This window comes from Aedes albopictus, chromosome 1 (genome assembly GCF_035046485.1).
Source record: "Aedes albopictus strain Foshan chromosome 1, AalbF5, whole genome shotgun sequence".
NCBI lineage: Eukaryota > Metazoa > Arthropoda > Insecta > Diptera > Culicidae > Aedes > Aedes albopictus.
Window position 1 is genome coordinate 198312199 of NC_085136.1, and position 12687 is coordinate 198324885.

Below are 12687 nucleotides of genomic sequence, written 5' to 3' on the forward strand. Positions count from 1 at the left end.
TGGAGGAATCTCTGAAGGCATTCCTGAAGGAATCCTTGGGAGAATACCTGGAGGTTTTCTTGTAAGAATTCCTGGAGGAACTTCTGGAAGAATGTCCGGAGGAATTTCTGCCGGAAATTTCTAGAGGGACATTTGGAGGAGTTTCTAGACGAATTCCTGGAGGAAGCTATGAGAAATTCATGGAGAAATCCCTGGTGTAATCCCTGGAGGAATTCCTGAAGGAATCCGTGAATTACAGGATGAAACACCGGAGGGGTAAAAGAAGGAATCCATGAAGGAATCCATGAAATAATTCATGGAGGAATTCCAGGATGAATTGCTGGAGGAATTCCTGAAGGATTTTTTGGAAAAATTCCTGCATGAATTTGTGGAAGAATAACTCGAGGAATTCAATGACGAATCCTTGCAGAAATTACTGGAGAAATCTCTGGAGGAACTTGTGGAGCATTTTCTGGAGGAATCAGTGGAGTCATTCCTGAAGGAATTTTTGGATGCATCCGCGAAAAATTCTTGGAGGAATTTCTGGAGACATTCTTTCAAGAATCATTGGAAGAATTTCTGGAAGATTTTCAAGAGGAATACTTGGAGGAATCCCTGGAGACATTCATAGAGAAAACCCTAGAGAATGGTTTGGAAAATTCCTGGAGAAATCCCTGCTGTAATCCTAGGAGGAATTTCTGAAGGAATCCGTAAAGCAATTCAAGGATGAATCCCTGGAGAATTATTAGAGAAACTTCTGGAAGAATCCCTAGAGGTTTTTCTGGAGAAATTCCAAAAAAAAAAAAATGTAGGAATTCCTGGAAGAATTTCTGGAGGATTTCCTGAAGGAATTCTTTGAAAAATTTCTGGAAAAATATTTGCGGCTTCCTGGAGGAATGGTTTAAGGAACTCCTCGAGCAATTTCTGAAAGATTTCCTAGAAGGATTTTTGAGGAATATCTGAAGAAATTCATTGATGGAATTACTGACGAAATCCATGGAGAAAATTTTCGAGGAATTCCTAGAGGAATTCCTGGAACAGTTCCGGGAGAAGTTTTTTTCTGGAGAAATCCGTGGATGAACTCTTGGAGGAATACCTAGTAGAATTCTTGGGGGTAGCCATGAAGAATTTTTAGAGGATTTTCTGGAGCAAAACCTAGAGAAATTTTTATAGTTGTCCCAGGAGAAATTTCTGGAGAGATTCCTGGAAAAATTCCAGAAAAAACATCTTGAAAGAAATGCTGTAGAAATCTCTGGAAAAATTTCTCGAGGAATTTCAGGAAGAGTACCGGGAGAAATTTATTCAGGATTTTTTGGAGAAATCCGAGCAGGAATACCTTAAGGTATCCTTGCAGAAATTCTTGGAGGAATCCCTGTAGTAATTCAAGATGGCATTACTGAAGAAATTTTTAAAGGAATGAATGGAGGAATTCCTGGAGGAATTCCCGAAAGAATTCTTTGAGGTATTTTTTGCGAAACATTCCTGGAGGAATGCCTAGAGAAATTCCTGGATGATTTTCTTCAGGAATCTCTGGAAAATTTTCTGGGATTCTCATTCCTAGAGGTATTTCTGGACAAATTCTTCCAGAATTTTTTGGAGGAATTCATTTATGAATTCTTAGAGGAATAACTAGAGAAACTCCTGGATGAATTCTTTAAGGAATTTCTGGACAAATATTTAAAGCTTCCTGGAGGAATGTCATCGAGGAATTAATGAAGGATTTTTTTGAGCAATTTCTGAAGAAACTCATGGATGAATTCCCGAAGAAATCTCTGGAGGAATTCCTAAAGATTCGGAAAAAAATTTTTTAGGATTTACTGGTGGAATTAGTCGAGGAATTTCTGGAAGAATTCCTGGAGACAATATTGGAGGAATTCTGGCAGAAATTCTTAAAGAATTTTCTATAGGAATTCCGGCAGCAATCCCTGGAGGTATTTCATGAGGATTCCATGGAAGTATCCCTGGAGGAATTCCTAGAAGAGTTCTAGGAGAAATTGATTTAGGATTATGTGGAGGATTCCGTGAAGGATTTCCTGGAAAAATCCCTGGATGAATGCCTTGAGAAATTTCTGGTGGAATCCATTGGGGGAGGAATTTCTGAAGGAATTCCTGAAAAATCCTGGAGAAATTTCTGGAGGAATCCATGGAGATATCCCTGAAGGAATTCTTGGAAGGGTTCGGAGAAACATTCCTTTAAGATTCTCTGGAGAAATTCTGACAGAAATTCCTAGAGGATTTCCTGGAGTAATTCCTGGAGGTATTTCTGGATGAGTTTTTGAAGAAATTCTTGAATAAATCGTTGAAGGAATGAATCCCTGAAGAAGTCCTTGAGAATTTCCTGGAGGAATCCATGGAGGAATTGCTTGATAAATTCCAGGAGGAAATCCTGGAAGAGCTCCGGGAGAAATTCCTTTAAGATTTTCTGGAGGAATTTGTAGAGCAATTCCTTGAAGAATCCCTGGAGGAAATATTGAAGAAATTCTGGCAGACATTCCTAGAGGATTTTTTCTAGAAGAATTTTCATGAGGAATCTCTGGAGGAGTTCCTGGGGGTAATTCTGGCGGAATTCCTAGGGGTAATTCTGAAGAAATTTCTGGAGTATTTACTGGAGGAATTATTTGGGGAAATTCTGGAGAAATATATGAGGCTTCATGGAGAAATTTCTGAAGGAACTCCTCGAGGAATTTCTGAAGGAATTTCTGCAGGAATTTCTGCAGGATTTTTTTTAAGAATTTCTGAAGAATTTTTTTAACGAATCCCTGCAGGAACTCCTTGAGAAACTCCTTGAAAAAGTTCTTGAGGAATTCTTTGAGGAATGCAAGGAGAAATCCCTGTAGTTCTGGTGAAAATTCCCAGAGGATTTTTTAGAGGAATCCCTGGAGGAGTTCCTGGTAGAATTTCTGGCGCTCTTCCTTAAGCAGATATTTCTTAAGAATTCCCGGAGGAATTTTTGCGAAATTTCTGAAGAAATTTATGGATGAATCCTCGGAAGAATTCCTGAAGAAATGCCTTGAGAATTTCTTGGAGGAATCCATGGGGGAATTTTTCGAGGAATCCTAGGAGGAATTCCTGGAAGAGTTCCGTTAAAAATTCATTTAGCATTATCTGGAGGAATGCGAGTATCAATTCTTGGCGGAATCCCTAGAAGAAATATTGTAGGAATTCTGACTGTCATTCCTAAAAGAAAATTTCAGGAGGAATCTCTGGAGGAATTATTGGAGTATTTACCAGAGAAATTATTTGAGGAATTTCTTGTGAAATATATGAGACTTTCTGGAAAATTAATGGACGAATGCCTGAAGGAGCTTCTCAAGGAATTTCTGAAGGAATATCTGGAGAAATTCTTGAAGACATTAATTATTGCATCCCTGGAGGAATTCCTGAAGAAATTTCAGGAAAAAAATGCTGGAAAAATTCCTAGGGGATTCCGTTGAGGATTCCCTGGTGGAACTTCGCGCGGAATCATTCGAGGAACTCCTGGAGGAATTCCTGGAAGAGTTTCGGGTGAAATTACTTGAGGATTTTCTGGTGGAGTCCATGGATGAATTTCGGGGAGAAATCCCTGGAGGCATCTCGGAGGAATTTCGGGAGGAATCTCTGAAGGAACTACTCGAGCAAATTCTAAACGAATACCTGAAGGATTTTTTTGAGCAATTTCTGCAGGAATTCTTGGATAAATTGCTGGAAAAAATCCTGAAGAAATTCCTGAAAGAATCCGTGGAGGATTTCCTGGACAAATTTCTTGCGTAATTCCTCGAGAAATTCTTGGAAGGGTTCCGGGAGACATTCTTGGGGAACTCAGGCAGACATTCCTAGAGGATTTTCTGGAAGAATTGCTGGAGGAATATCAGGAGTTCTTTCTCGACAAATTTCTGAAAGAATTCCTGGTGAAATTTCTGGAGGATTTTTTGTGGAATTTCTCATGACATCCATGGAGGAATTTCCGATGAAATTGTTTGATAATTTCCTGGAGGAATCCATGGAAAAATCCTTGGAGAAATTTCTGGAGGAATACCTGGAAGAATTCCATGATAAATTCCATTAGCATGTTATGCAGGCATCCGTGGAGGAAATATTGGGGGAATTCCGACAGATAGACATTCAGGATGTTTCCTAGAAAAATGTCAGGAGGGATCTCTGGAGGAATTTTAGGAGTATTTACTGGAGGAATTCCTGGAGGATTTATTTGAGGAACTTCTGGAGAAATATATGAGGCTTCCTGGAGAAATGTCTGAAAGAACTCCTCGAGGAATTTCTGAAGGAATTCTTGAAGGAATTTTTGGAAGAAATTTCTGAGGAATTTCTGAAGAAATTCAGCTACGAATCCCTGGAGAAACTCCTTAAGAAATTTCTGGGAAAAAAACCTAAAGAAATTCCTGGAGGTATTCCTTTAAGAGTATTGGATGAAATTCTTTTAGGATTTTCTGCAGGAATCCGTGGAGGGATTCCTGAAAGAAATCACTGGTTGCATATCGGAGGAATTTCTAAAGAAATGTCTTAAGGAACCCCTCGAGGAATTCCTTAAGGAATATGTGGAGGAATTTCTGAAGAATTCATTCATTATTGAATCCCTGAAGGAATCTCTGAAAAAAATCCTGGAAAAAATCCTGAAGAAATTACTGGAGAAATCTGTGGAGGATTTCCTGTAGAGATTCCTGGCGAAATTTTTGGAAGAGTTCCGGGAGACATTCTTTTAGGATTCTCTGGAGGAATTTCATGAGGAATTCTTGTAGGATTTTTTTTTGATGAATTCCTGTAGGAATTTCTGGCGTTATTTTTCGAGAAATTTCAGACGGAATTTCTGGAGGAATTTGTTTAAGGAGTTTAAGGATTTTTTGAAATAATTCATGGATGAATCCCTGAAGGAACTGCTGAAGAAATTTGTTGAGAATTTCCTGGATAATTTTCTGAAGGAACTCCTGGAGGAATTTCTCGAGGAATTCCAGGAAGATATTCTTCAGAAATTCCTTAAGGATTTTCTGGGGGATTCCGTGGAGCAACTCCTAGAGGAATCCCTGGAGGAAATATTGGGGGAATTCTGGCAGACATTTCTAGAGGATTTTTCCTAGAAGAAATTTCAGGAGGAATTCCTGGAGGTAATTTTGGAAGAATTCCTGGAGTATTTACTGAAGGAATTTCTGCAAGAATTATTTGAGGAGTTTCTGGAGAAACATATGAGTTTCTGAAAAAATTATTGGAAGATTTTTTGGGGGAATTCTTGGAGGAACTCATGCACGAATCTTTGGAGAAATCCTGGAGGAATCTCTGTAGATTGCAACAAGGATTCCGATCAAAATGTTCTATCTAGGAGTTCTGACATTCTTTAATTCTAGCATCACTAATTGTCTAGGATCAAAATTCTTTCACAACGACAATATTTTTTTTTTCTATAATTGATAATTTTCTAGATATTCTCCATTATATTTGATACGTTTATAAAATTTTATAAGAGTCGAGATAATGACTTCATATTAAAGTTTCGTATTGTCTTGAAATCATCACCATCCGAAGCCTTCTCCAGAATCCCAATATGAAGTACTTGGCGATGCACCACAACATGTTGAAACCCCTACTTGAGAATTCTAATTGCGTGTAACACTATCATCCTATTTTGCACCATGATCATACATATATTGCACCATTATTATAGTGCCCCCCCCTAAGCAAGAACCCTGCGCACGCTAGTGATGCCCATCTGTGTTCCCCAAAGTTCGGCCAACGGACTTCGCTCAGTCCTAGGATCTCAAGCTTCATACGGCCCCAAGTAACACAACTTGTTATATAATAGTTCTAAATTCACGATTCAAACATAATCACTTGTTTATTTCTTGTTTTACTGACTCAAAACTGAACACTTATATAATCAAAACAGCGCAAAAAATGGCGGCTTATAAAACATCTTACAAGTTGTATAAGATGCATCCCCATACACTAATAATACTATCGAGGTACGTTCCCACCAACTCTTTAAAATTGGATAATTGCAATCAGGTTACTTATCAATTTGGAAATCATATAGAATACTGTTATAATACAATCACATTCGTAGGCTGGAATTGAGATTTTGTCAAGTCATATAGCTTGCATAAAATGTTTATACAACATAACCATTTTAGTTTTTATAATAAAGCTATTTGAAAGCTACATAACTAGAAGAATCCAATTATACAACAAACTATTAAGAAACACGATTGCGAAACAAGGTAACTGACAGAAAAATAACCACATCAAAACAAATTTTTATTTTATTTACGAAAAATCACGATGAAGCAAACATGAAAAATGCTTCCCAAAGTTGAAGTTAATTATATCTGATTATTCAAAAAACTAGAAAATGGTCTTTACTCAGTAGCGTTAGCGTTGTTTCATGTGCGCTTCAGAATTTATCGTGTAGTTTTCAATTTAATTCATCTATAATTCATGCGCTACTCAACCGGATTAAAAAATGTATCTTGAACATACTATTTTATGCAGATACGTGAGATTTTTTTTCAATCCGCACGAAAAAAGCAATATGGCATACAATCCATGGAACTTACAGTGCCGCTAAAAAATACTAAAACCCGAACTTCAATCATCACTATAATAATTATGGAGTTCATGATCTATTGCTTCCTGATTGAGGCTCAAGTAAAAGTAGAAAAATTCTACTCAATACAACATCCACTTTTTATGATGATCGACAAATAAAGGCAAAAAAGTGGCCATTCTCTTTTTCTGCATTTGTTGATCCATATTTTCATCCGGTACTGTATGGTTCTTTTTCTAATGACTGACAGTAAACATTTGTACAAGTATTTTTATTTGAAGCATATGGAAGTTATAATTACGTTTAAATTACACCTTTCGAACAACTGCACAATAGATTGCACATTAACTTGCAATAGCGTTATTATAACATCTAGGTAGCATTTATACAACATATGCAATTATTGGTTCTAATTTTTGTTTGCGATAGATATCACAACGCCTAAATAACTGAATTACACCTTATTACTAAGCATGGCAAAGTCTGTCAAAATGTCAAAAAATTGTCAAATGTAAACACAAATAACTCTGATAATAGTTCATAGGCTCGTCATTTTGCAGTTCTCGCGGGTTTTAATGAGAGTTCGGAATAATCCCGGTTGTGAAATTTAGACAGCAGTTCTTAGTGATACGATCGATATGACAATGAATTCAGATCAAGGCATAGCCACGGCGGTTGAAGTGACCAAATTGAAGATTGGATGGCGGCTGCTGTTTTGACCTTGTAATCGTAACAGAATATTAAACGCAAGCGCACCGACCGGATGCTCGGCAGGTTTGTAGATATTGACCCTTTGGCGGGGACAGAGGCGTTTAAATCGAGAAAAGCACCCCGGACAAAGACGCGTCCGCTGTACCGCTGCTTGCCGAAGAATTCAGCTTGACAGGCAGTTGGTTCTCAGTTGTGTATCGAGCAGCTAGTGCCATTGGAACACAAGTGGTGCTCGATTCTGCTAGTGGTTAGCTTTGTTAGATATGTAGAGACTTTCTATTTTTGAATAAACCACTGATTTAGACTTTGCTGATGAAAAAAAACCTTAGCCGCATCGTGGTCTCGATAATTGATCTTGATTGAGTGAAAAAGTAAAACATTGTTTATTGTCAAGATTGTATGGCGGTTGATGTTCAATGTTCTATAAGTGTAGAATAATCCCACCGAAATCATATTTCGAACACTACCAAGCTAATTATAGTTTTCTCTTATTTGTTATTTGCCAACATAAATATGGCTAAATAATAACATAAGATGTTTTCTGATACGCTTATAACTCTTTTATAATACATATTTTGAAGCAAAGATTTTTAATGATGTTTTCTGTGTTACTTGGGGCATGCCCCATTGACTAGTTGTGCCAGTTTATCCTGCTGGGCTATAGGGTCAATACATTCCAACTCCAATTTTTGTCCATTGTTTCGCGCTAAAAGTCCTTTTATTCAGCTACTTACAGGCGGGGGTGGCTAAATCGTTCGGGCTGATATGGGGTGGCGTTGGTTGCAGCGTTGAGCGGCGTTGACAGCGGTGAAGATCCGCGTGTAATGACGGTGACCGCAGGGAAGCGCGGCGTTGATTGCAGCGGAGGGCGGCGTTGGCCGCCAAGAGGGATGATGTCCGTCGCGGCAAGAATCGGCGACGATGGGCGTTGATCACAGTAAAAAGCTGCGGTCACTGCGACGAGTGGCGGCTGAGGCCGCGACGGCCAGGCTGCGGTGGCCACAAAGAAGGCAAACGGCGATGGTCGATGGGGGTCGGTGACAGTATGCGCAAACAAGGGCGACGTGGTCGCGACGAGGTTGGGAGTTGGCCGTCGCGTAGAGCAGCGCAATGCAACGTTGATCGTGGTAACGGCAGCGGCGGCTGCAGAGAAAAACGGCGGTGGCCGTGACGATTGGCGGCGGCAGTCGTAGAGAACGGCGGCGGTGGCCGCAACGAAAATCGGCTCTGATAGGCGCGAAGTGCAAAAAACCGCATGGCGTTGGCCGCGACTAGAGTCGGCGCTGACCACAGCGAGAAAGGCTGCGTTGGCCACAACGACAGCCGGCGGAGAGGAGGGCGTCGTGGCCACTGCGAGCTTTGGCTAAAGACGGAGGTATACACCGCTTTCTTGGCTTCAAAACTGCTTCTGGGGCAATGAAATCTCGCCAGGGACTAACCCGGCTGGTAGGTCAAACAAAGATCCTCCAATGCTTCTTTCCCCGTGGTGGCCCACAGTATTCAGCATTTAGATGAATGGTAGCCAAGCACAACGTTCCACAAAGAAAAAAAAAAGTATGCCCATCAAATTGGAGTTCGACGGAATGGGCGATCGTTTCGCCTTGGGAGTTGCCAACTAACTGCCTGATACTCGTCGCTCCGCTCGTATTCTCGGTCGCCCGCTCTCGACCGATCTCCCATTGAAACCTGCGTTGTCCCTTTTCTTGGTGCTGCAGGTGACTCTCATGGTTTTTCGCCCGCGAAGATCACTCACCCACGAGCGGTGCGTTTTTAATGTATCGGCCACCCACAGCTAGAATTTATGACCTAACTTACAAAAATCATCCCTACAATCATCCTACAAGCACCCATAATTGAACAAAATGTGACATGTCGGTAACAGTATCTAGTTGTGTACTTGCCCAAAATACCAGCCACTGCCTTTAGTCTTTTTTCATATTGTGATAAATCAGTATTTGCACACTACGTTCAATTATAAATAAATGTGTTTCATAGTGATCAGTATAGAAAAACTTCTTGTTTATTCGAGATTATTTTTAAGATCTCGATTAGACATATGATAACACTCAACTTACATACAAACCTGACAATAACAAAACCAATCCGGTAGAAAAGCTGGCAAGCTTCTTAAAGACACCATGTGCTCTTTCGGTTCAATGCCAGATGCCTTGCGTTTCCACTCGACGGAGTGAATCTAAAGTGCTACACAGAAGATGCCATATGCTACCAGGAAAACGAACGCAAAACCCTGAGTTCTTTGTATGAAGATAAATCCAAAGGACTGACCACCACCGCATTCAATCTTAGTTTCCTGTGAATGCATGACCAAAAACGAACAACCCGGCAAAGGGCACCTTTGATTATCCCTGCCCGGGGAGCTGTGTGGAAGGATGAAAAATGGGAATAAAAAGGAGTGGGCTGCTGTTAGCCATGGACGTGTGGACAAGCTCATCAATTTCTACTTTGTTGTCGATCAAAGCGACTTTTAGTGGCACGACCGACCGTCTCAAAAGACCTCCTGTGTGTGTACCGATGTACCTGCGACCTTTCGGATTTTCACTTCGAACATCATCAGGGGGCCCCACAGGTGCCACACACTACAAGGTAACATTTTCTTGTCCCTGTGTGCATTACGTATTGATGCTGGGTCTTTTTTATCATACGTAATCATGGGGCTGGGATAGGACAAGAAAAGATAGCTTCGGCTCTTCATGTAGCCCAGTAGTGGCTTAACGTCGGCATCAGCATCTACAATAGAATGCGTTGTAAGATGCTTACTATATTTGAAATACAATCTTCTTTCTATGAAGCCAACGGTGGGCAGGGACAAAGATAGTCGGATCAGAAGATACATATTTCAACGGATTATCTTTGCTGCAAATTATCGAACCAGAAAAAGTGTGAGAATTGATTACACTAGTTTACAGCATTTTTGAACTCGGTAAGCTGATGATCATTTTTGGTGTAGAATCATGCCCTGAGTTCGAAAACGCGAAAGAAAAAAATTACAGTAGAGCGGAAATTTTTTCGACTTTCCATACAAGGTTGATGATTTGAAATCGATTTTTGTTCTATTTTTAAGCAAAGTCGCTCACTTCAAACATCTCATTCTCCGTAATCAATGCTCCGATTGAGCTGAAATTTTTACTGTAACTCGACTACATATGATATGTCAAATAAACGTCGAGAGAGAATTTTTAAGTTGGTTTTTTTCTTATTGAAAAAAATACATTTCTTCAAAAAATTTTGGGAATTTTGCTAAAATTTAAGGAGATCGTCCCTAAAACTCGCCAATATCTTGAATTTCATCAATCTGACGCAAAACCTGTATTAGGATGATCGAATGGTATTGTATTCAGCTTTTAATTTATGGAAAAAGATTTAAAATTGGTTGAACAAAACGCAATATATTTGAATTTTGATAAATTATATATTTTGAAAAGTTGCAAAACTCGATATTGAGCTAAAACTCAAAAACTGTTCTACTTAAAAATTTTTGAAGGTCGGTTTCGAAATCAGCACTAAATTGTGCTTCAAAAATTTTGGTCGTTGACAGAAGTTCACGACTTTCGTTTTATTTTGTAAACTTGTGTTATTTTTACCAACTATGGGGGAGCTTATCTCCTTAGAGCATCATCATCGAAAAACGCTTGAAAAAAAATTTAAAATAAATACTACATGGATTGACTCTACGGTAATCAATACTTCATAATTAATACTAGATAAATTAATGAGGAACAGACGCTGTTGTGAGTCGCTTATTCAAGAGTTCAGACGCTGAGGTTTGCAGAGGAAACCACTTCCACCCACCTCCCCTTCCCTATCAGCCTAGGACCAATAATAGGATAACGCACGCACATTTCCCATGGGCTGTATAACGATGAGTCGATAAGGAGAGCGTCCAACTACATAGCTCTGGTCTTCATAAGTTCCTACCTGAGGTAGGCTACCTCATGCTTCCACGGGTCAAGCGATGACAAAGACCGCCAGCTAAGAGTTGTGTGCTTAGCTGGTAGTGCAGCCTGGGCACTGTTGTCCTTCTGACTTCAGCTAGATTGAGGATGTACGTCCCGAGCGTCTGTTCACCAAAGAGATGCGGCTCAAACAGCGTCTGTTCTGACATCCAGCGGCTGAGTATGAAATGTTGGTCCACCGGAAACTATACCTAAGGTGGCAGCTCCCTCACAGTGGATAGGAGGCCTCAACAACCTACTGTTTCCGAAACCCAAAAACCGTTACAGAAACTGAAAATGAAAGAAAGACTACGAACTAATTCAACAGCAACGACTTTTAGTGCGAAACAACGAACAAGAATTGGGACTTGGAATGTATTAACCCTAGCCCAGCAGGGTAAACTGGCACAACTAGCCAATGAGGCATGCCGTACGAAGCTTGAGATCCTAGGACTGAGCGAAGACCGTTGGCTGAACTTTTGAGAACACAGATTGGCGTAGGGTCAAATTCTGCTGTGCTCTGGCCTACGATGCGAACATGCTCCTCGCCACCGGTGCACCGTGGAGTTGGTTTCCTTTTACAGCCAACGGAATGCTGTCGTGGACAAGATTCCGAAAGGTGATATCAAGATCCTGATGGGCGACTTCAACGAGAAAGGAAGGTGGTTCCGACAAATCGGACTATATGAGCACGTCATGGGACGCCATGGTCGCGGAGAAATGAGCGAGAACGGAGTGCTGTTTGTTTGTGACATGGTGATTGGGGGATCACTCTTTTCTCATCGACCAGTGCACATTGTGACTGCACACTGCACTGCACAAAGTGACACGTGTTTCCCGTGATATCGCCACGGAAAATCAAAACGACTATATCTGGAAATGGAGATGGAGCCTTCTTGATGTACGGAACAAATGTTCGCCGACATTGCGTCCGATCATCACCTCCTAATCGGCGAGATCCGGCTTTGCATTGCTCAGATCCACCAACAGGAGAAGAAAATCGGGCGCCGGTTCAACACACGTCGACTGGAATACGCTGCTGTGAAAAGGTCCTTCATCGTGTAGCTAGAGAACCGTGCTGTGGATATTTCGGAAGATGGAAGCGTAGAAGATGAATGGCGTGCCATCAAGAACGCTTCATCGCCACCGCCGAGAATAATTTGGGTGTGCTGTAAGTATTAGGTAGGTCAGTCGGGAGTACCACAGAGACTCCCCGAATTAATGGCCTCAGGGTCGACTTGTTCACTAATCAATTACTCGCGGGCAGGTCATTCTCACGCAAAATGGAGGAAAACCACAGCACATTTACACGTTACAATAGTTTATTCTTATTACAACTTTCTTGTCTTATTCCTGGCACTCTCACTCCCACTTTCTTATAAACTATCTGACCTTTTTTGTTGCGGGGCCCTTCTCCTTCTGCTCCACCACCTCGTCTCCAACGGCGGCTCACGTGCGGGCGTCGATCCTCGGCTCGCTCTCCACGGTTTCCGGGGGTGGCTTGAGGCACGCGTA